The sequence below is a fragment of the Oncorhynchus keta genome, unplaced genomic scaffold (genome assembly GCF_023373465.1).
Source record: "Oncorhynchus keta strain PuntledgeMale-10-30-2019 unplaced genomic scaffold, Oket_V2 Un_contig_4664_pilon_pilon, whole genome shotgun sequence".
Taxonomy (NCBI): domain Eukaryota; kingdom Metazoa; phylum Chordata; class Actinopteri; order Salmoniformes; family Salmonidae; genus Oncorhynchus; species Oncorhynchus keta.
Genome location: NW_026287888.1, coordinates 1 through 26,081, shown reverse-complemented (window position 1 = coordinate 26,081; position 26,081 = coordinate 1). Strand labels below are relative to the sequence as shown.

At 44.7% G+C, this 26,081-nt stretch overlaps 1 pseudogene; it reads right to left on the bottom strand.

Moving 5' to 3' along the window:
- Positions 1-3,846: 3,846 nt before the first annotated feature.
- Positions 3,847-23,946, bottom strand: LOC118380695 (deoxynucleoside triphosphate triphosphohydrolase SAMHD1-like; annotated as a pseudogene).
- Positions 23,947-26,081: the final 2,135 nt, after the last annotated feature.

The following is a 26,081-nucleotide window of genomic DNA, read 5'->3' as shown; positions in this document are numbered from 1 at the left end:
TTCTAATTTTTGGTGACTTTAATATTCACGTGGAAAAGTCCACAGACCCACTCCAAAAGGCTTTCGGAGCCATCATCGACTCAGTGGGTTTTGTCCAACATGTCTCTGGTCCTACTCACTGTCACAGTCATACTCTGGACCTAGTTTAGTCCCATGGAATAAATGTTGTGGATCTTAATGTTTTTCCTCATAATCTTGGACTATCGGACCACCATTTTATTACGTTTGCAATTGCAACAAAAAATCTCCTCAGACCCCAACCAAGGAAAATCAAAAGTTGTGCTATAAATTCACAGACAACACAAAGATTCCTTGATGTCCTTCCAGACTCCCTCTGTCTACCCAAGGACGCCAGGGGACAAAAATCAGTTAAGGATCCGAGCAAAATACCAGTCTTGGTAAAGTTGAAAATGTATCCTGAGGCCTTTGACTCTACAGCTACCGTACTCACCAGTTTCTCCCCAGAGGTCCATGGGTCATCCCTGTAGACTGCCTGAAGCTGGTGCCTTACAGCTGTATACTTATCAACTTAGGATGGTGCTCTAAGCAACACACGCTATGTAGGAATGCCCTAGACATGACATTAGACACAATGCCATGATAGAGGCATTTAGCCAAGACCGTGGTCATATATACAATACAGTCCCATTAGAGGATTAATGTGTGGTAACTATATTTTGTATATCTTTTGTTTATGATTTTTTCATTTTTGTTTAGTTTTCTTTGACACTTAGGCAGATGTTAACGCACACACACTCACAAAATAAGTACTTACATTTCTTCCCCAAATGTGTGGCGTTGTGGCACTAACTGATGGTTGTATGGGGAACTTGTTTATGGCTCTATTCCTAAATTACTGTCCAGATCTACTAGTCTGGACGACGGGTACGGAACGGCGATTCGCAACCCGGACATCCCCAGCTAACCGATCGCTGCAGCTGTACATAGTCTATAGGTAAATAGCTCACCCTTTTTCACTACCTCATTCCCATACTGTTTTTATACTGTTTTTATTTATTTACTTTTCTGCTCTTTTGCACACCAATATCTCTACCTGTACATGCCCATCTGATCATTTATCACTCCAGTGTTAATCTGCAAAATTGTATTATTCGCCTACCTCTCTCATGCCTTTTGCACACATTGTATATAGACTGCCCATTTTTTTCTACTGTGTTATTGACTTGCTAATTGTTTACTCCATGTGTAACTCTGTGTTGTCTGTTCACACTGCTATGCTTTATCTTGGCCAGGTCGCAGTTGCAAATGAGAACTTGTTCTCAACTAGCCTACCTGGTTAAATAAAGGTGAAATAAAAAAATAAAAAATAAAATTCTTGTGGTGGCCTGCTCCTTCTGAATACCTACCAGGGTAAACCACCAGAGGGGGACCGCGATGGTGCCCAATTTGTAAGTCGCTCTGGATAAGAGCGTCTGCTAAATTACTTAAATGTAAATGTGATCCACAACCAGGACATTCCGTGGTCCTTTTTATGGTGGGTTGCAACTTGCAGAATCCTTCCAAGGTTGAACCCACCAGAGGGGACTGTCATGACTCTCCTGACAGTAGATCAAAAGACCCATCAGCTAGGCAAATGTTTGAAGATAGCCAGACCTCCTCTCTCCCACAGAAGAGGGGAAGGGGGACTGTGCCGGTCTTGACACCTTAACACTAGGTCATAAATTTAGAGGGAACTTTCTCTTTCCTGCCCTGCAATATTGGGAAAGAAATCCCTTTGTCTACAGCAGATCTTTGTTTTTGTAGTCTGTAGGCAGATTTCCATTGACCCAGATTTATTCTTCAAAAGCTGTCGCAATTTTTTGTTGCAACGTAATGGAAACAGCAGATCTAGGAGGTTTTTGAAAGATCAACAACATTTTATCCATTCGTCGGGGGTCGATTTTTCTTTTGTCGAACAATGATGGAAAACATGACTGCTGAATATTGTTGAAGGTAAGATGTCATCACGTAACTAAGCTCCACTCTACACGTTTAATTCAAAATGCCTATTACTTTCTAAATCTTTTTTTTTCAACTATACATTTTTTTTCCATTGCAGGACAAGGATTGTCCTCACTTTCAAAAATGCCTGAAATGCTTCAACTTGCATTTCTGATTGACTGGCAAGTTTCACCACCCAATTATGTCAGATCTACAGGAGTGTACGTTTCACCTTCACACGAACTAGGCACGAACCAGGCGCAAACTAGCCTAGGCAGCCGAAGCAGCGCTTCATTTTTGCTGGATCCTGCCAGAACCGGATCCAGCACCTCCCAGTTTTGGACTGATTCGTTCCGGAAACCATTTGCCAGGATTTGCCTCTCCTGGCATGCTTTTTTTTTTTTTACAAAATGTTTATTCTAATAAGGGCTATTAGAGTTAATTCCAAGTTGAGTCTGTAATTCTGTAATTATCATGCCCCCTAAAAACATAATGTGAAAAACATGCCTGATATTCTGAGAATTGATTAGTGTTGGGTCAGCCCAGGTTTATAGCCTATATAGATCAAGAAGTGGCCATTGCTGTGGTGAGAGAACTAGGAGATTCAGTTTCTATCATCTCCCTCACTCTCTCTGCTCTGATAGAGACGAGCAACTCTTCTCTCCAGCAGTTGGACGTAATCATTTATTTCCTTATAGAATCATAGCCCCACAGGAAGGGTGCTTGAGTTGGAGCAGCACCCGATACATTAAAATACATTTGCCAAAGTGAATTACTTCTGTCTGTTCAGAAAGAAATTAAATCATTCAGATTACTACACCAGGAGTAGGCCTATAATATAGCCACAGAGGATCAATAGCTTATTTAAAAAACAATAGCTGTGGATTGTGTGTAGCCCAATCACAAGGCATGCCTACAAGTTGGGAACATGCGGAAAATCTGTCAGTGATGCAGCTACAACAGGGCTTCACTATATTTAAAATACAATCGCAGGTTGGAAAGCAAATGGATCCTGCTGAAAAGAGAAGACTATTCTGTCTATAGGCTACCAAGTTATCAACTTCCAAATAGGCATATAGAGCGAGCAACATTGTTAAGGTAAGGGTTAAGGTTAGGGTTAAGGTTTAGGGGTTAAGGTTAGGGGTTAAGGTTAGGGGTTAAGGTAAGGGTTAAGGTTAGGGGTTAAGGTTTAGGGGTTAAGGTTTAGGGTTAAGGTTTAGGGGTTAAGGTTTAGGGGTTAAGGTTTAGGGTTAAGGTAAAGGTTAAGGTAGGGGTTAAGGTTTAGGGTTAAGGTTTAGGGTTAAGGTTTAGGGGTTAAGGTTTAGGGGTTAAGGTTTAGGGGTTAAGGTTTAGGGGTTAAGGTTTAGGGGTTAAGGTTAGGGGTTAAGGTAGGGGTTAAGGTTAGGGGGTAAGGTAAGGGTAAGGTTAGGGGTTAAGGTTAGGGTTAAGGTTAGGGGTTAAGGTTAGGGGTTAAGGTTAGGGGTTAAGGTTAGATTAAGGTAAGGGTTAAGGTTAGGGTTAAGGTAAAATTAAGGGTTAAGGTTAGGGGTTAAGGTTTAGGGGTTAAGGTTAGGGGTTAAGGTAAGGGTTAAGGTTAGGGGTTAAGGTAAGGGTTAAGGTAAGGGTTAAGGTTAGGGGTTAAGGTTTAGGGTAGGAATGTCCCAAGGAACCCGGATAGCACTGACCCTCTCACAACAGGGTATACTATGCATTCCATCCTAACGTGAACGACTCAAGCCGTTTACCATAGACCCCCCAGAGCTGTCTTCTACACAAAGTTGTAAGGAAACAGAACAGAGATAGCCAGGCAGAGAAGAGGGTTGTAATTTCGCAGATGTGGCCAGCTACATTCTGTATTACAAAACCCTTCAAATGGTGAGACTCTCCCCCCAAATTAGTCTTTCATTCAAAATTATATTCTTTATTTAAAACAAAGTGCATAAGTTAAATCAACAAACATGTCTGATCAACAGCTGTGGGCTCATCTCGAGGCAGACTTTAGGGGAAACATTGTTTAAATGAAGATAACATAACGAGACTCCCAAATGATACCAAACACTAGACAGATAGCTGCTAACCTACTTGCCTCAGTAGGGTACATGGATGAAAACAAAGATAATATGATAACTTAACATTGTTTGTCAGTTAAAGTGGTGGCTTTTTGGAAGATAATTAAGTTATATTGTACCCTGATCTGTATGTGCTTTAGTCAACTCCTACTTTTGCCTACATACTGTAGGTATGCATGACCAGGCTAACTATGGTAGGTGTAAAAACTAAAACAGCGTAGAAACCATGCATAAAAGAAAGACAATGCCCTGAAACACAAACAATGGCTACCTGTTTGTTTGCATGTGGATCAAATATAACACCAAGGATAAGTACATATTCAGCTTTGGGAGTATTACAAGGTAAAGCAGCTTGTCCAAAGAGTAACTTTCACCAGGATGGATAAATATGTAATAGTTGTTGCTTGGCTATAGGAAAGATCCATGTCTGATAGTGGCATACATCAACATGCATAGCCTGGGAGAACAGGTATGTATACTCACATACTCCCACACTTCTCTTACCATGAAATAGCATAACGTTAAGATATCCAAACCTAAAATGTATGCTTGAAATAAAACATAAAAAGTAAATTTAAAAATTAAACTACATGATCTAATCCCTGGAAAAACGTAATCAGAGTGAACAGAACGAACAGATTAAAGCACCTTCTTCTGAAAGTCTGACTCACCAACCCATGGTCCTAGGGAGCAACAGGGTGTGCAGGCTTTTGTTACAAAAGATCATGAACACACCTGATTCAGCTAGTTAGTTCATCATCATGACATAGATTAGCTGAACCAGTTGTGTTAGTGCTGGCTTGGAACAAAACCTTCCATACCCTGTGGCCTTCAAAGACCATGATTGGTAACCACTGCCGTAAGCAGAAGGATACCCTCTCGTTTCTCATCTTCCTCTTAAAAGAGTCTGGTCTTTGCCTTCTCTTGTCCACCATTGACTGTAGCCCAGCCTCTTCCTCCCTGGCTATCCTCTTCATCATTGTCATTGTTGTGTGCCCAGCTTGCCTTAAGAGGGGTGAGCTCTGGTGCAATCACATCTCCATCCTAAATAAATGTGATCACAAACACACAGGGATACCAGTGTAAATTTTAAACATAGGGAAAGCTAGCTGGCTTAGCCTTGCACTGTCAACGTAAAAACGCTAACAACTTGAGATAAAATGATATATAAATGAAAGAGAGGCCTCCTGACCTGAGGTTTGGAGAAGTTCATATCCATGCACCACTGGACAAAGTTCTTCTTAGCTGCCTCCATGGTCCTCTCATCGGTCTTCTTACAGTAGACCCTGATAAGCTGCTCAGCAAACCGTACTGGCAGCAGCTTGGACACCTACAGGAACAACAATTGCCTTATATCATGTTTCCAAGCTCCAAAAATGATTAGATAATAAAAAATAAAATAAAACATGTAATTGAAGTAGTGACCTGGTCCTTGCGGATCCGGTAAGCTTTGGTTGGGTCGTTCTTACAGTAGAAGTGCACTTTGTCGATGGGGTTCTTCTCCTTCATACCCCAGTCCATGTTGATGATCTGATAGAGAGAAAGAGAGGGGGGAGATGGACTTACAAAGAGATACCTATGTTCAACAGAACAACTGGTAACAAAGGTTTACCTATAGAAAAGGGGGCTATGGTAAAATGTTTTCAATCAGTTCCTGATTGAGGTGAAAAGACTGGACACTCACATTAACAACAAAGTCCCCTGGCTGCAGAGTAACATTTTGAAGGTCATTCTGAGGCCTGGACCTCGCCACACAGCCTGCCCAGTCCAGGAGCTTTTCCTGGGGGAAGAGAAGACGAGGGTGAGAGGTACATAATATGAATCTCGTAGAAAGCTCCGCTAGTATGCCATGGAAGGATATCCTCTCTCCAAACACACGCACACACACCTGTGAAACCTCCATTCGCTTCTCAGCCTGAGTCTGTCCCACACACTTGTAGAGGCGTCTGCAGGTGATGTTTTGGAGGATCTCTCTGGCCTCAGCCAGCTCAGAGGATGACGAGTACATAATCTGCTCAAACACATGGTCTACAGGGGAAAGGAGGAGGGAGGGAGAGGAGAGACAAGGTGATAAGGAGTGTGGGAAGATAAGAGGTAATCATGCAAACCAAACCCAGCAGTAATTATATGGACAGCAATGTGCCACACAAAAAAACAGGCATGGAAAACCCAGCTGTTTGGACAGCCTTGACACCTGGCATAAAACCCAGACAACCAGAGGTTTGAGAGTAAGTAGAACAGACCAGAGCCATTCTACACTTTATATTTCTATAGGGTTGAACGGACCTGTGAGTTTAGTGTAGGCCTCCATGTTGTCTATTGCTGTGGAGATGGTGAACATCTTTCCCCCTGAACCTTGTATCTGGATGTGGGGGTCTGCCTTTAAAAAGGCCTCTGTGATCCTGAAAAAAAGACAAGACAATATAACATCTCATTTTGAACATATAAAATACAGCAGAAAAAATCTATTTCTGAGAACCTGTATGAATGTATTTAATATAGGAAATAACACAGATATACAGTACCAGGGGAAAGTTTGGACACCTACTCCTTCCAGGGGTTAAGGGTTATATTGGACACCTACTCATTCCAGGGGTTAAGGGTTATATTGGACACCTACTCATTCCAGGGGTTAAGGGTTATATTGGACACCTACTCATTCCAGGGGTTAAGGGTTATATTGGACACCTACTCATTCCAGTGGTTAAGGGTTATATTGGACACCTACTCATTCCAGGGGTTAAGGGTTATATTGGACACCTACTCATTCCAGGGTTAAGGGTTATATTGACACCTACTCATTCCAGTGGTTAAGGGTTATATTGGACACCTACTCATTCCAGGGGTTAAGGGTTATATTGGACACCTACTCATTCCAGGGGTTTCCTTTGTATTCTACTTTGTAGAATGATAATGAAGACATAATGTGAAACAAATCTAAATATATTTTATATTTGAGATACTTGAGACAAACTAGCCTTGATGAGACATGAGGGAGGGGGGAGGCCATAATGAGACATGAGGGAGGGGGCCATAATGAGACATGAGGGAGGGGGGGGGCCAGAGACCATAATGAGACATGAGGGAGGGGGAGGCCATAATGAGACATGAGGAGGGGGAGGCCATAATGAGACATGAGGGAGGGGGAGGCCATAATGAGACATGAGGGAGGGGGGAGGCCATAATGAGACATGAGGGAGGGGGGAGGCATAATGAGACATGAGGGAGGGGAGGCCATAATGAGACATGATGGAGGGGGGAGGCCATAATGAGACATGAGGGAGGCCATAATGAGACATGAGGAGGGGGAGGCCATAATGAGACATGAGGAGGGGGAGGCCATAATGAGACATGATGGAGGGGGAGGCCATAATGAGACATGATGGAGGGGAGGCCATAATGAGACATGAGGAGGGGGAGGCATAATGAGACATGAGGGAGGGGGGGGAGGCCATAATGAGACATGAGGGGGGAGGCCATAATGAGACATGAGGGAGGGGGAGGCCATAATGAGACATGATGGAGGGGGGAGGCCATAATGAGACATGAGGGAGGGGGGAGGCCATAATGAGACATGAGGGAGGGGGAGGCCATAATGAGACATGATGGAGGGGGGAGGCCATAATGAGACATGAGGGAGGGGGAGGCATAATGAGACATGAGGGAGGAGGCCATAATGAGACATGAGGAGGGGGAGGCCATAATGAGACATGAGGGAGGGGGGAGGCATAATGAGACATGAGGGAGGGGGAGGCCATAATGAGACATGATGGAGGGAGGAGGCATAATGAGACATGAGGGAGGGGAGGCCATAATGAGACATGAGGGAGGGGAGGCATAATGAGACATGAGGGAGGGGGGCATAATGAGACATGAGGAGGGGAGGCCATAGTAATGAGACATGAGGGAGGGGGAGGCCATAATGAGACATGAGGGAGGGGGAGGCATAATGAGACATGAGGGAGGGGGGAGGCATAATGAGACATGAGGAGGGGAGGCCATAATGAGACATGAGGGAGGGGGAGGCCATAATGAGACATGAGGGAGGGGCCATAATGAGACATGAGGAGGAGGCATAATGAGACATGAGGGAGGAGGGGCCATAATGAGACATGAGGGGCCAGGAGGGGGGGAGGCATAATGAGACATGAAGGGAGGCCATAGAGACATGGGAGGGGGCATAATGAGACATGAGGAGGGAGGGCATAATGAGACATGAAGGAGGGGGGGGCATAATGAGACATGAGGGAGGGGGGGACCATAATGAGACATGAGGGAGGGGGGGACCATAATGAGACATGAGGGAGGGGGCCATAATGAGACATGAGGGAGGGGGAGGCCATAATGAGACATGAGGGAGGGAGGAGGCCATAATGAGACATGAGGGAGGGAGGAGGCCATAATGAGACATGAGGGAGGGAGGAGGCCATAATGAGACATGAGGGAGGAGGCCATAATGAGACATGAGGGAGGAGGCCATAATGAGACATGAGGGAGGGAGACCATAATGAGACATGAGGGAGGGGGCCATAATGAGACATGAGGGAGGGAGGAGGCCATAATGAGGAGGAGGCCATAATGAGACATGAGGGAGGGAGGGAGGCCATAATGAGACATGAGGGAGGGAGGAGGCCATAATGAGACATGAGGGAGGGGCCATAATGGGGGCCATAATGAGACATGAGGAGGGGGGAGGCCATAATGAGACATGAGGGAGGGGGGAGGCCATAATGAGACATGAGGGAGGGAGGGGGCCATAATGAGACATGAGGAGGGGGAGGCCATAATGAGACATGAGGGAGGGAGGAGGCCATAATGAGACATGAGGAGGGAGGGGGCCATAATGAGACATGAGTGAGGGAGGAGGCCATAATGAGACATGAGTGAGGGAGGAGGCCATAATGAGACATGAGTGAGGGAGGAGGCCATAATGAGACATGAGGGAGGAGGCCATAATGAGACATGAGGGAGGAGGCCATAATGAGACATGAGGGAGGAGGCCATAATGAGACATGAGGGAGGGAGGAGGCCATAATGAGACATGAGGGAGGGGAGAGGGCCATAATGCATGAGGGAGGGGGAGGCATAATGAGACATGAGGGAGGGAGGGGGCCATAATGAGACATGAGGGAGGGGCCAGGGGGCCATAATGAGACATGAGGGAGGGGGCCATAATGAGACATGAGGGAGGGAGGGGGCCATAATGAGACATGAGGGAGGGAGGAGGGAGGAGGCCATAATGAGACATGAGGGGAGGACATGAGGGCCATAATGAGACATGAGGGAGGGAGGGGGCCATAATGAGACATGAGGGAGGGGGGCATAATGAGACATGAGGGGAGGGCCAGGGGGGCATAATGAGACATGAGGAGGAGGGGGCGGCCATAATGAGACATGAGGGAGGGAGGATGGTAGGCCATAATGAGACATGAGGGAGGGGGAGGCATAATGAGACATGAGGGAGGAGGGGCCATAATGAGACATAATGAGGAGGAGGGGGAGGCATAATGAGACATGAAGGAGGGGGCATAATGAGACATGAGGGGGAGGGAGGCATAATGAGACATGAGGGAGGGGGGCATAATGAGACATGAGGGAGGGGGGAGGGAATAATGAGACATGAGGGAGGGAATAATGAATGAGACATGAGGGGGGGCATAATGAGACATGAGGGAGGGGGAGGCCATAATGAGACATGAGGGAGGGAGGAGGCCATAATGAGACATGAGGGAGGGAGGAGGCCATAATGAGACATGAGGGAGGGGCCAGAGACATGAGGCCATAATGAGACATTAGGGAGGGAGGAGGCCATAATGAGACATGAGGGAGGGAGGAGGCCATAATGAGACATGAGGGAGGGGGCCATAATGAGACATGAGGGAGGGGGCCATAATGAGACATGAGGGAGGGGGCATAATGGACATGAGGCCATAATGAGACATGAGGGAGGGAGGCCATAATGAGACATGAGGGAGGAGGCCATAATGAGACATGAGGAATGGGGCCATAATGAGACATGAGGGAGGAGGCCATAATGAGACATGAGGAGGGAGGAGGCCATAATGAGACATGAGGAGGGAGGGGGCCATAATGAGACATGAGGGAGGGGGGGGCCATAATGAGACATGAGGCAGGGAGGACATGAAGGGGGCCATAATGAGACATGAGGGAGGGAGGAGGCCATAATGAGACATGAGGGAGGGAGGAGGCCATAATGAGACATGAGGGAGGGAGGAGGCCATAATGAGACATGAGGGAGGGAGGAGGCCATAATGAGACATGAGGGAGGGAGGAGGCCATAATGAGACATGAGGGAGGGAGGAGGCCATAATGAGACATGAGGGAGGAGGCCATAATGAGACATGAGGGAGGAGGCCATAATGAGACAGGAGGGAGGAGGCCATAATGAGACATGAGGGAGGGGAGGGGGGACCATAATGAGACATGAGGAGGGAGGGAGGGAGACATGAGGAGGGAGGGGGCCATAATGAGACATGAGGAGGGAGGGGGCCATAATGAGACATGAGGGAGGGAGGGGGCCATAATGAGACGTGAGGGGAGGGAGGGGGCCATAATGAGACGAGGGAGGAGGCCATAATGAGACATGAGGAGGGGAGAGGGCCATAATGAGACATGAGGTGAGGGGGCCATAATGAGACGTGAGGGAGGAGGGGGCCATAATGAGACGTGAGGGAGGGAGGACATGAAGGGGCCATAATGAGACATGAGGAGGAGGGAGGGGGCCATAATGAGACATGAGGGAGGGGGGGGGGCCATAATGAGGCATGAGGAGGGGGCCATAATGAGACATGAGGGGGAGGGGCCATAATGAGACATGAGGGGGAGGGGCCATAATGAGACATGAGGAGGGGGCCATAATGAGAAATGAGGGAGGGGCCATAATGAGACATGAGGGAGGAGGTCGTAATGAGACATGAGGAGGAGGCCATAATGAGACATGAGGAGGGAGGGGGCCATAATGAGACATGAGGAGGGAGGGAGGGGGGGAGGAGGCCATAATGAGGCATGAGGGAGGGGGCCATAATGAGACATGAGGGAGGGGGCCATAATGAGACATGAGGAGGGGGGACCATAATGAGACATGAGGGAGGGGGCCGTAATGAGAAATGAGGAGGGGGCCGTAATGAGACATGAGGGAGGAGGTCGAATGAGACATGAGGGGAGGAGGCCATAATGAGACATGAGGGAGGGAAGGGGCCATAATGAGACATGAGGAGGAAGGGGCCATAATGAGACATGAGGGAGGGGAAGGGGCCATAATGAGACATGAGGGGGAGGGGCCTTAATGAAGCATGGCAGGGGGCCATAATGAAGCTTGGGAGGGGGCCATAATGAGACATAAGGGAGAGGGGCCATAATGAAGCTAATGAGAGGGGGAGGGGAGGCCATAATGAGACATGGGGAGGGGGCCATAATGAAGCTTGGGAGGGGGGCATAATGAGACATGAGGAGAGAGGGGCCATAATGAAGCTTGGGAGGGGGCATAATGAGACATGAGGGAGAGGGGGCCATAATGAGAGAGGGGGGGGAGGGAGGGGGCCATAATGAAGGGGGATAATGGGAGGAGGGGGCCATAATGAAGCTTGGGAGGGGGAGGAGGCCATAATGAGACATGAGGGAGGAGGCCATAATGAGACATGAGGGAGGGAAGGGGCCATAATGAGACATGAGGGAGGGGGCCGTAATGAAGCTTGGGAGGGGTTGAGTTCAGGGAAACCAACTGCATGGGACAGTACTGATAAGGGGAGAAACCGTTGAAGGCTCATATCACTTAGTTCCCTGCTTAGCAAGAATGAGGCTGTTTAGAGACAAGGAGGAGACTCCACCCACCACGGGGGAAGACATGTCTGTGTCTGAATTACAGCTGTAAAGACCCTTTGGGGAGAATTAACCTTGGTTAAGCTTCTCTAGTGTCCGTCCGTGAGTTACTTACTCTGAAAAATTAGAACCTCACAGTAGTCACCTGGAATGCATTTAAAATAAAAGTTGTGCCTCGTTAAAAGTTCATTTGTGGGATTTCTTTCCTCAATGCGTTTGAGCCGATCAGATGTGGTGTGACAAGGTAGGGTTGGTATACAGAACATAGCCCTTTTTGGTAAAAGACCAAGTCCATATTATTGCAAGAACAGCTCAAATAAGCAGAGAGACACGACAGTCCATCATTACTTTAAGAAATGAAGGTCAGTCAATATGGAAAATGTCAACAACTTTGACAGGTCATCTGATGCAGCACTCCAGCAGTCGCAAAAACTATCAAGTGGTTTGATGAAACTGTCTCTCATGAGGACCGCCACAGGAAAGGAAGACCCAGAGGGTAAGTTCATTAGAGTTACCTGTCTCTCATGAGGACCGCCACAGGAAAGGAAGACCCAGAGGGTAAGTTCATTAGAGTTACCTGTCTCTCATGAGGACCGCCACAGGAAAGGAAGACCCAGAGGGTAAGTTCATTAGAGTTACCAGCCTCGAAAATTGCAGCCCAAATAAATGCTTCACAGAGTTCACAAGTAACAGACACATCTCAACATCAACAGTTCAGAGGAGTCTGCATGAATCAGGCCTTCATGGTCTAATTGCTGCAAAGAACCCACTACTAAAGGACAGTAGTAATAATAAGAAGAGACTTGCTTGGGCCAAGAAACCCAAGCAATGGACATTAGACCGGTGGAAATCTGTCCTTTGGTCTGATGAGTCCAAATTTGAGATTTTTGGTTCCCACCGCCTTGTCTTTGTGAGACGCAGAGTAGGTGAACAGATCTCCTCATGTGTATTTCCCACCATGAAGCATGGAGGAGGTGGTGTGTTGGTGTGTGGTTCCCACCATGAAGCATGGAGGAGGTGGTGTGTTGGTGTGTGGTTCCCACCATGAAGCATGGAGGAGGTGGTGTGTTGGTGTGTGGTTCCCACCATGAAGCATGGAGGAGGTGGTGTGTTGGTGTGTGGTTCCCACCATGAAGCATGGAGGATGTGGTGTGTTGGTGTGTAGTTCCCACCATGAAGCATGGAGGAGGTGGTGTGTTGGTGTGTGGTTCCCACCATGAAGCATGGAGGTGGTGGTGTGTTGGTGTGTGGTTCCCACCATGAAGCATGGAGGATGTGGTGTGTTGGTGCTTTGTTGGTGACACTGTCAGTGATTTATTTAGAATTAAAGGCACACTTAATCACCATGGCTACCACAGCATTCTGAAGTGATATGTCATCCCATCTGGTTTGCGCTTAGTGGGACTGTCATTTGTTTTTCAAGAGGACAATGACCCAACATACCTCCAGGCTGCATAAGGGCTATTTGACCAAGAAGGAGAGTGATGGAGTGCTGCATCAGATGACTTGGCCTCCACAATCACCAGACCTCAACCCAATTGAAATTGTTTGGGATGAGTTGGACCGCAGAGTGATGGAAGAGCAGCCAACATGTGCTCAGCATATGTGGGAACTCCTTCAAGATATTTGGAAAAGCATTCCAGGTGAAGCTGGTTGAGAGAATGCCAACCGTGTGCAAAGCTGTCATCAAGGCAAATGGTGGCTACTTTGAAGAATCTAAAATATATTTGGATTTGTTTTACCGTTGTTTGGTTACTACATGATTCCATATGGGTTATTTCATAGTTTTGATGTCTTCACTATTATTCTACAATGTAGAAATAGTACAAAACCCTTAAATGAGTTGGTGTGTCCAAACTTTTGACTGGTACTGTAGGGCTCCCGAGTGGCGCAGAAGTCTAAGGCACTGCATCTCAGTGCTAGAGGCGTCACTACAGACCCTGGTTCGATTCCAGGCTGAATCACAACTGGATGTGATTGGGAGTCCTATAGGGCGGCGCACAATTGGCCCAGCGTCGTCCGGGTTTGGCTGGGGTAGGCAGTCATTGTAAATAAGAATATGTTCTTAACTTTTAAAAACTGACAAAAGTTATGGAAACTCAAGTAAATGAGTGTATTTAAAGCAGGTGCTTCCACACAGGTGTGTTTCTGAGTTAATTAAGCAACAAACATGCTGGGCAGGCCATTATTTTGGCTATACCACGACTATGTCCCCACAGGATAACAACTCAGCTTCATCATTCATTGAATAAGATCCCTCATTTATCACAAAAGCCACTGATATTGCCAACTACTTTAATTTCTTTCTCATTGGCAAGATTAGCAAACTTAGGGATGACATACCATGCATAAACAGGCATGATAACGTACACACACATACACATGGATGTTTTCGTTGTAGATATGTGGTAGTGGGTTAAAGTCCTAAGGGAACACTTTGTGTGTTGTAAATTCTGTAACGAATGTATTATAATCTTTTTTAAATTGTATAACTGCCTTAATTTTGCCGGATCCCAGGAAGAGTAGCCGCCGCCTTGGATCCATAATAAATAGAAATGCCGCCACACACAGGGCATGAGTGGTCACTGAATGGTTTGATGAGCATGAACACGATGTAAACCATATGGCAGTCTCAGTCACCAGATCTCAACCCAATTGAACCCGTATGGGAGATTCTACCACAATCAACAAAACAACTAATTATAGAATTTATTGTGGAAGAATGGTGTCGCATCCCTCCAATTGACTTCCAGACACTTAGAAACTATGCCACGGTGCATTGAAGCTGTTCTGGCTCGTAGTGGCCCAACACGCTATTAAGATACTATGTTGGTGTTTCCTCTATCTTGGCAGTTACCAGTATTAAACACCTGTTGAGGTGAGAGTACTTACATTGTCTCTATGATGTTGCCCACCTTGTGCTGGTAGGCCCTTCTATGCAGGCAGTTGCGTGTGTGGAACATGTCATAAAGATTACCCACTTCCTGTATGTGGACAACACACATGGATATCACCACTAAACTCGGCTACTCCCTAACTACTTTACCAATAGTTGAATGAAAACATAAACTCCAGGGAATGAATAGGAAGCGTAGCTGGGCCAAGCAGAAGCATTTACCTTGTCTCGGGTGCAGATGTGCTTCTTCCCGTCCACCTCACACACACGGGCAAACTTGAGAACGACGGTAGTCAAAGTTATTTTGGATACCCAGGTGGAAGCAGTCCCTGTGGGGTGAGAAAGTGAGGAGTCTCTGTTGGTTTTGTCTGGGTTTTCCTTTACCTGTCATTAATAAAATAAAAATACATTTTCAATGTTCCTGTTGTCATTTAAGTTTTTAAAAAGGATCTCACTAAACAATATAAATGTTTATGCATTTCCTTTGCTCTACAATGAAATGGTAGTTCCACAAAATGAGTGTCTTGTATTATTTTAAGCAGAAATTGTGCGTCAATATTGGAATTTTAAAGCCTGTTATATTAAATGAAGTGCCCTTTAATATAGACCACATGGAGAATTCAATTCATCAGATTTTATATGAATAAAGGCTTGCTTAAGTGCTAAAATTCTGCATTTTGACACGTCCCTACACCAACCCTGTCACTTCCAGCAAGATTTTAACCCATTTAATTTTTAACCCATTTTTTTGTGTGAAGCTTCCATTCAAATGTTACTCCCTGTTGCACACAACAAGCGTCCATTTCCTGTCACAAGGGGGATTTCGATGAAATCTGACTTTTAGATATGAAATGTACGTATTATTCATGTCACTGAGGGAGAGAGGGGAACGTATAAGGTTTACATTCTGTCAGGATATGTTATTGTTAGCCATCAGAGATCCTATGGGAGGAGAAGAGACACAGTCTGGTACAAGTGATCATGACAGCCGTGAGTTAGAGAAGAGTGAGCAATTTGGGCAGAGGTCAGGTTAGATGAAGTGAAGAAGAACATATACATGTGATATAATATGTGAAGAATGCAACAAAGATGCAGAATCATCTGGCCAAGTGCATAAAGTTCCCTCAGCGCTCACAACAAGCAACCTCTGACAATTCGAGGTGAAGATGATGAATCAGACACCTTATCAATAGCAACAGCTCATGGTCCTCCTGGAATCAGAAGTTTATTTGACTCAATGGAGGAAGTAGTCAGAGAAATGCTGATGAATGTCTTGCTCAAGCAACTGGTTCACCTCTGATGCTCACAGGCAATGTGTATTGGCTTTTTCTTTGCAAAGTGCATATGGCTTTTTCTTGGCAACTCTGCCTAGAAGGCCAGCGTCCCGAGTCGCCTCTTCACTGTTGATGTTGAGACTGGTGTTTTGCAGGTAATATTTAATGAAGCTGCCAGTTGAGGACTTGTGAGTCCTCGGTTTCTCAAACAAGAGACTCTAATGTACTTGTTCTCTTGCTCAGTTGTGCACCGGGGCCTCCCACTCCTCTATCTATTCTGGATAGAGCCAGTTTGTGCTGTTCTGTGAAGGGTGTAGTACACAGCGTTGTATGAGATCTTCAGTTTCTTGGCAATTTCTTGCATGGAATAGCCTTCATTTCTCAGAACAAGAATAGACTGATGAGTTTCAGAAGAAAGGTCTTTGTTTCAGGCCATTTTGAACCTGTAAGTAAACCCACAAATGCTGATGCTCAGATACTCAACTAGTCTAAAGAAGACCAGTTTTATTGCTTCTTTAAATCAGAACAACAGTTTTCAGCTGTGCTAATATAATTGCAAAAGGGTTTTCTAATGATCAATTAGCCTTTTCAAATGATAAACTTGAATTAGCTAACACAACGTGCTATTGTAACACTGGAGTGATTGTTTCTGATAATGGGCCTCTGTACGCCTATGTAGATACTCCATGAAAAATCCGCTGTTTCAAGCCACAATAGTCATTTACAACATTAACAATGTCTACACAATGTCTACACTGATCAATTTGATGTTATTTTGAAGGACAAAAAATTGGTTTTAAGTGACCCCAAACTGTTGAAGGGTAGTGTATGTGAGAATGCTATTCATTGACTACAGTTCAACACCATAGTGCCCTCGAAGTTCATCACTAAGCTAAGGACCCTGGGACTAAACACTTCCCTCTGCAACTCGATCCTGGACTTCCTGACGGGTCGCCCCGTCAGGAGGTAAGGAACAACACATTCGCCACGCTGATCCTCAACACGGGGGCCCCTCAGGGGTGCGTGCTCAGTCCCCTCCTGTACTCCCTGTTCACTCATGACTGCGTGGCCAAGCATGACTCCAACACCATCATTAAGTTTGCCGATGACACCAGTGGTAGGCCTGATCACCAACAACGATGAGACCGCCTATAGGGAGGAGGTCAGAGACCTGGCCGTGTGGTGCCAGGACAACAACCTTTTCCTCAACGTGATCAAGACAAAGGGGATGAGTGTGGACTACAGGAAAAGGAGGACTAGGTACGCCCCATTCTCATCGACGGGGCTGTAGTGGAACAGGTTGAGAGCTTCAAGTTCCTTGGTGTCCACATCACCAACAAACTATCATGGTCTAAACACACTAAGACAGTTGTGAAGCAGGCAGGAGACTGAGAAGATTTGGCATGGGGTCCCCAGATTCTCAAAAGGTTCTACAGCTGCACCATCGAGAGCATCCTAATAATAATATATGCCATTTAGCAGACGCTTTTATCCAAAGCGACTTACAGTCATGTGTGCATACATTCTACGTATGGGTGGTCCCGGAATCGAACCCACTACCCTGGCGTTACAAGCGCCATGCTCTACCAACTGAGCTACAGAAGGACCCGACTGGTTGCATCACTGCCTGGTATGGCAACTGCTCGGCCTCCGACCTCAAGGTGCTACAGAGGATAGTGCGTACAGTTCAGTACATCACTGGGGCCAAGCTTCCTGCCATGCAGGACCTCTATATCAGGTGGTGCCAAAGGAAGGCCCTAAAAATGGTCAAAGACTCCAGCCACCCTAGTCATAGACTGTTCTCTCTGCTACTGCACGGCAAGCGGTACCGGAGCGCCAAATCTAGGTCCAAAAGGCTTCTTAACAGCTTCTACACCCCAAGCCATAAGACTCCTGAACAGCTACTCAAAGGGCTACCCAGACCCCTCTTTTACACTGCTACTCTCCATTTATAATCTATGCATAGTCACTTTAACTCTACCTACATGTACATAATACCTCAATTACTTCGACTAGCCGGTGCCCCCACACATTGACTCTGTATCGGCACCCCCTGTAAAAAGCCTCGCTTGTTATTTTACTGCTGCTGTTAATTTGTTACTTTCATTTTCTACTTATCTATTTTTTACCCAAGACTTCATGTAATTTTTTTCTTAACTTCTTAAAGCATTGTTGGTTAAGGGCTTGTAAGTAAGCATTTTACTATAAAGTCTATTTGGCGCATTTGACAAAAAACGTTTTACCAGCAAAAATATTTTTCCCGCTAAAATTACACCAACTAAAATTACACCAACAAAACAGATGAGCATGCTTTGTAATGTCTCTGAAAAAAAAGAAATGTGGTATATTGTTTAACCGTTTGCGTGTAGGGGGCAGTATTTTCGTTTTTGGTAAAAACATACCCATTTGAAACGGCCTATTTCTCAGCCCCAGAAACTAGAATATGCATATAATTGTCAGATTAGAATAGAAAACACTCTAAAGTTTCCAAAACTGTCAAAATATTGTCTGTGAGTATAATAGAACTGATATTGCAGGCGAAAGCCTGAGGAAAATCCAATCAGGAAGTGCCTCTTATTTTGAAACCCTTCTGTTCCTATGCATGCCTATCCTCCATTTAAAGGGATATCAACCAGATTCCTTTTTCTATGGCTTCCCTAAGGTGTCCACAGTCTTTAGACATAGTTTCAGGCTTTTATTTTGAAAAATTAGCGTGAGAGATCACATTGCGTAAGTGGATAGATGGGGGCTCTCAGAATGAGTTTTGCGTAACAGAGTAAAGAGGCCATTGTTTCTCCCTGTCCTATTGAAAAACCTACACTCCCGGTTGATATATTATCGAATATATATTTTAAAACAACCTGAGGATTGATTATAAAAAAACGTTTGACATTTTTCTGTGGACATTATGGATATTATTTGGAATTTGTCTGCGTTGTGGATTTCTGAACATAACGCGACAAACAAACGGAGTATATAAAAATAATCTTTATGGAACAAAATGAACATTTGTTGTGTAACTGGGAGTCTCGTGAGTGAAAACATCCGAAGATCATCAAAGGTAAACGATTAATTTGCTTTTCTGATTTCCGTGACCAAGCTACCTGATACTAAGTGTACTTAATGTTTTGTCATGCGATCGATAAACTTACACAAACGCTTGGATTGCTTTCTCACTGTAAAGCATAATTTCAAAATCTGAGACGACAGGTGGATTAACAAAAGGCTAGACTGTGTTCTGCAATTTTGCACTTGTGATTTCATGAATATGAATATTTTTTGTAATATTATTTGACTGTGATGCTATGCTATTCAGCGTTGCTGATGACAATTATCCCGGATGGGTGCGTCAACAAGTTAATTTCATTTTCTTTTAACCAAAATATCAGATGAGACAAAAAATTCACCTGCCCCTTTAAGGGCGGAGGTTACCGTGGTAGCATGACTCGAGTCATGTTAGTGCCTATGAGATTGAGTCTGACTAGTAGAAGATTTGTCTTCTCTTCCCTAGCAGTTGAAAGTCAAACATAGAGAAACAACATAGCTTGTGAACAAAACAATATAAATAGAAACACAAGGACCAAGTCTCACTTCAGTAGACTTCAGTTTCAAGTAAATTAGACCAACTTTTATAGTTTTATGCCTGTGAGCAGCGCTTCTGAAAATATATATTTCACTCAGCTATTCAAATGTGCACATTATAGCCAGACAGTGTTGAAGGTGGAATAGGCTATATAGGATTCATAGTTCTCACTGTGGAGCCCTGACCACCCACCAACGTGGCTGGTGAAATAAACATCTTACCTGCCAATGCCAAAATCTGCATTTGGCAGGTGTTCATTTTAGGCCCTGAAGATTATTTAAGAAAAGTTACCCATACTATCTTCCTAATATACTCAATGTTCCTATGTATTGTTAGATCTCTAATATAGCTTACTCCAGTAATTGATCATCGTTTCTAAAAGGGATAAACTCCAACTGGGGGACTCACCTGGCGAAGTAGTCCCACTTGTCTACATCGATACCGTTCCTTTGTTGGCCACAATCTCATAGAGGAAGGACTTCTCCTCTGGTCGGCCCTTATATGGCCACTGTGGAGGGAAAAGAACAGACTCAGACTACAGACAGACATCCGAGCATGAAACTCCAAATTAGTTCAAATTAGTTTAAATTCAACCCGTAGAGAATGAAATGCTAGAAAGCATAAATAAATCATATTCATGAAGTAATATTGATTGATGTTTGTTGACTGACTCATGTTGATTGATGATTGTAACGCCGCCATAGCGGTGAAGGTTTCAGTGAGGAGGCAACAAGGGTCAGAGTGGCTTTCAGGTGTTGATTTATTCAGTTTACCCAAATTTATATTTTCTGTTTTGTTATCGTCATGTTTGGCTTCTTCGGGAAACTTCCACCACTAGGGCGGTCTCCATTACCATTGGTGTCAGAAGTGGAAACGAACCCACACTCCATGATTCTTAAATTGGTTCATTGACTGACTAACTTCGGCTCACTGGCTGGCTGACTTACTCCCTGGCTGAGGGGACAGTGTTCTGTGGTCCAGCAATCTGCTCCTTGATGAAGACCAGGTCATCAGGAAGGACCAGGCCATGCTCCTTCATCGCCGGCTCCAAGGCATTCTCACACACCAGGTGGTCAAACATGGCCAGGGACGCTCCTCGTGCTGTAACACACACAACGTGAGCGTACACACAAATACAGGTGACCTGTTTGAGCACACACAGGAAGATATTGACACAAACAACAGCACAGACATGTAGACAGAGCAAAAAAGGAGGAAACGAGAGAGGATGAGGAAAGAAAGGTCTTACATTCCACTTAGATTCTGGACGCACTTTGGGGATGAACATCCCATCAAACATATGGGAGAAAGGACCATGACCTGGAGAGTGAGAGATATCACATTTATGAGAAAGTAAGATTGAAAAAATAGTGTGTATATATGTGTGTGTGAGACTCACCCAGGTCGTGACAGAGACCGGCGATCTGGACACACAATATGTCTCTATGAGAGATGAAGAGCTCTGGTTGTCTCTCATTCAACTCCTGGACCAGCGAACCTGCCAGGTAGCCCACCCTGAAACACACGACCACAACAACCATTTTACAACTCAGGAAACCTGCTAGGTAACCACTGGGAACTGGGAGCTAACGAAGGGGCTAGGAGCTGAAAAAGAACCAGGACAGTTTCTATTGTGCCTTTTGAAATCAAATCAAATCTTATTTGTCACATACACATGGTTAACAGATGTTAATGCGAGTGTAGCAAAATGCTTGTGCTTCTAGTTCCGACCATTCAGTAATATCTAACAAGTAATCTAACAATTTCACAACTACTACCTTTTAAACACAAGTGTAAAGGAATTAATAAGAATATGTACATAGAAATATATGGATGAGCGATGGCCGAACGGCATAGGCAAGATGCAGTAGATGGTAGAGAGGACAGTATATACATATGAGATGAGTAATGTAGGGTTATAACATTATATTAAGTGGCATTGTTTAAAGTGGCAGCAGCCACTCAATGTTAGTGGTGGCTGGTTAACAGTCTGATGGCCTTGATGATTATCATCTCCTTTGTTTTGCTGACGTTGAGTGTGAGGTTATTTTCCTGACACCACACTCACTTTGAATGCAGGGTAGGGCCTCTAAAACCACATAGACTAAATGCCAATTTGCACATGTACACTCCACATCTTGGATTTAAAAAGGTGTACACACCCTATATAGGTCAAGCCCACACACCTTTAAAATATGAAGTGCTCAGGCACCCACACTTGTACTCTATGCTAGTGCATACTTACACACACTCCTACATACCCTATGGAGTGCTCAGGCACCCACACTTGGCTAGTGCATACTCCTAGGCACCCACACTTGTACTCTATGCTAGTGCATACTTACACACCTCCTACATACCCCTATGGCACCACACTGCTCAGGCACCCACACTTGTACTGGTATGCTAGTGCATACTTACACACTCCTACATACCCCTGGAGTGCTCGAAGCGGTTGTGGGAGGCTCCAGGGAAGACAAAGTATGTTCCTCCCAGCTGCTTAATGTGGCGGAGCCTCTGGAACTGAGGGGTGTCCATGATACGGACCAGCAGAGGATGCATCTCTACATGGCCATGGATGGGGTCATTAAACACCTACAGGAGACAATCATATATCTTATTGTTGATACTACTCTTCCTCTATTTTCCCTCTCTGGAATAGAAAAGGGTGCAGCTCTAGGTATGTGGCCGTGGTTAGAGTACTCTTGCAATAAAATTGAAAACATTATAAAACAGGGAGAATCATGACAGAAACCATCATGGGTGTTTTACCTCCGCTGATTAAAATTAAAATGAAGTCACGGGTTGAGGTGATTTTCACTCCCATGCATTGTTCTCTATCTATACTTCCCTGTCCATCAGCCTCTCAATGTGATTTGTCAATGTTTCCTCCGTTCATTTGTCAAACGGGCCTAAAGGACTAAAACCAGATTTGTCAAAAGACAGGCCTCCGTTGATTTAACAAGATCACGGGCCTCCGTTGATTTGTCATGGGGCCTCCGTTGATTTGTCACGGGGCCTCCGTTGATTTGTCACGGGGCCTCCGTTGATTTGTCATGGGCCTCCGTTGATTTGTCATGGGGCCTCCGCTGATTTGTCATGGGGCCTCCGTTGATTTGTCATGGGCCTCCGTTGATTTTGATGTTATAATGTTATAATGTTTGAGTCACTCAGATAGCATAAGAACAAGGCATAATGTTAACTCAGCCCATGGCAAAATGTGTAGAATTGCAGGATATTAACTTTGAAACTGCAACTTTTCTCTCAGCCCAATGACAAATACATAGAATAGCTGGAAACTAGCTTTAAACTTTAAAATTGTATTTCTGCCCCATAGTAAAATGTGTAGAATTTCAGAAAATTCAGTTTAAAAGAGCAACACTTGGTCTCTACAGCCAAGAGGGCCTCTAAAACCTCTATTGCGTTACCTTGGTCTCTGCAGCCAAGAGGGCCTTACCTTGCGTTACTCTGCAGCCAAGAGGGCCTCTAAAACCTCTACAGCCAAGAGGGCCTCTAAAACCTCTAATATGCGGTCTACAGCTTAAAACCTCTAATATGGGTCTCTGCAGCCAAGAGGGCCTCTAAAACCTCTATTGTTACCAAGAGGGCCTTAAAACCTCTATTGCGTCTCTGCAGCCAAGAGGGCCTCTAAAACCTCTGTGGTCTCGTCTAAAACCTTATTGCGTTACCTCTGCAGCCAAGAGGGCCTCCTAAAGCCAAGAGGGCCTCTCTATTGCGTTACCTTCTGCAGCCAAGAGGGCCTCTAAAACTGCAGCCAAGAGAGGGCCTCTAAAACCTCTATTGCCAGCCAAGAGGGCCTCTGGTCTCTACAGCCAAGAGGCCTCTAAAACCTCTATTGTGTTACCTTGTTACCTTGGACCTCTCTGCAGCCAAGAGGGCCTCTAAAACCTCTATTGCGTTACCTTGGTCTCCTCTATTGCGTTACCAAAGAGGGCCTCTAAAACCTCTATTGCGTTACCTTGGTCTCTGCAGCCAAGAGGGCCTCTAAAACCTCTATTGCGTTACCTTGGACTCTGCTGCAATCTGCCACAGCTTCCTCAGGCAGTGCAGAATCTGCAGCCGTGTGCCAAGAGGCCTGAGGAGAGAGAGTCCGTTCATAATCATGACAGCAAAATCAGAACATCACAATCCTCAAGAAATTGACTAAGAGAAATCTGTCACAACAAATACACCAAATTAGAAAGTGCACATTAGATTGACATACCACTGAAGATTACACCAAAATGACCACACCCCATACCGAAACCACACCACATACCCTATGCCCATATTCTCCAGATGTGGCCTGTAAGGCATCGTAACCCCACTCCTGTTATCGTTGCTCTGTGGGGAAACAAAAAGGACAGATCATCTTTCCTGGTGCAAGTCTACCAACCTTCCTCTTCATTAGATAGAACTATGTCTATTTTGGGCTGGAACAACCTGATGCTGGGCACTAACAGATACCAGAGAGAAAGTAAGGAGGGTAGATTGTAATGGGGGATGGATGGGTGGTTACTTAGCCCCAATAATGGATTAAAGGAGCCAAATGCTACTCCTTATGGTCGGGTGGAAAACATGTTTTGTAATGATAAAACACTTATTGAATGGTTTTGAAATGGATTAAAAGATGTTATATTATATATTATATATTATATTATATATATTATATATTATAATATATATTATATTATATATTATTATATATATATGTCAAAGAAAAGAGCACGATAGATAGTAGTGGATATTAGAGTGTGTTCGAAAGGGCAAGGTCTCCATATTTCTCTCTATTGTTTGAACCTATGCTGTACCACACCCCATGTTCACCACTGTAATGTTGAAACTTTATCTTACAAAGCTGACAAACACATAAAAATATTCTCACAAATTCGTTGTGTGACCACCTGCCAATGTGGATGGAAATATTACATTCTACCTGTCAATGCCAAATGTACTAACATTTAGCTGGTGGCTAGTGTTAATTCCCCACCCTGCTTATAGTCCAAGGGACCTTATGTGTTCTGTTTAAAAGGTTGAATTGGCTCTGGAAACCAAAACAGCCAAATACTCCATCTAAACGTAAATCGATTCTCAATTGCGGTACGGTTCCAGAAACAGAAATCCTTATACTTTCATATCACATCAAAATAATAATATCACAACTGAAAAATACACACTTACTGTACACTGTTTTAACACAGTTGCAGCAGGCAGTATCTTTAGTGCCAGCAAAGCACCCCCACAACTTGATGCTGCCACCCCCATGCTCCCCCATGCTGCCACCCCCATTGACTCTGTACCAGCACCCCTGTATTTATTGATATTTTTAAGGCAATTTCTTAATTACTTGTAACTTAAATCTCTTATTCTTATGCATATTTTTTTAACTGCACTGGCCGGTTAGGCTTGTAAGTAAACATTTCACTGTAAGGTCTACTACACCTGTTGTATTCAGCATTTCACTGTAAGGTCTACTACACCTGTTGTATTCAGCATTTCATTGTAAGGTCTACTACACCTGTTTTATTCAGCATTTCACTGTAAGGTTTACTACACCTGTTTTATTCAGCATTTCACTGTAATGTTTACTACACCTGTTGTATTCAGCATTTCACTGTGAGGTCTACTACACCAGTTGTATTCAGCATTTCACTGTGAGGTCTACTACACCTGTTGTATTCAGCATTTCACTGTAAGGTCTACTACACCTGTTGTATTCAGCATTTCACTGTGAGGTCTACTACACCTGTTGTATTCAGCATTTCACTGTGAGGTCTACTACACCAGTTGTATTCAGCATTTCACTGTGAGGTCTACTACACCTGTTGTATTCAGCATTTCACTGTAAGGTCTACTACACCTGTTGTATTCAGCATTTCACTGTGAGGTCTACTACACCTGTTGTATTCAGCATTTCACTGTAAGGTCTACTACACCTGTTGTATTCAGCATTCGGCATTTCACTGCAAGGTCTACTTCACCTGTTGTATTCAGCATTTCACTGTGAGGTCTACTACACCTGTTGTATTCAGCATTTCACTGTGAGGTCTACTACACCTGTTGTATTCAGCATTTCACTGTAAGGTCTACTACACCTGTTGTATTCAGCAGTTCACTGTAAGGTCTACTACCCCTGTTGTATTCAGCATTTCACTGTAAGGTCTGTCTACACCTGTTGTATTCAGCATTTCACTGTAAGGTCTACTACACCTGTTGTATTCAGCATTTCACTGTGAGGTCTAACTACACCTGTTGTATTCAGCATTTCACTGTAAGGTCTACTACACCTGTTGTATTCAGCATTTCACTGTGAGGTCTAACTACACCTGTTGTATTCAGCATTTCACTGTAAGGTCTACTACACCTGTTGTATTCAGCATTTCACTGTAAGGTCTACTACACCTGTTGTATTCAGCATTTCACTGTAAGGTCTACTACACCTGTTGTATTCAGCATTTCACTGTGAGGTCTACTACACC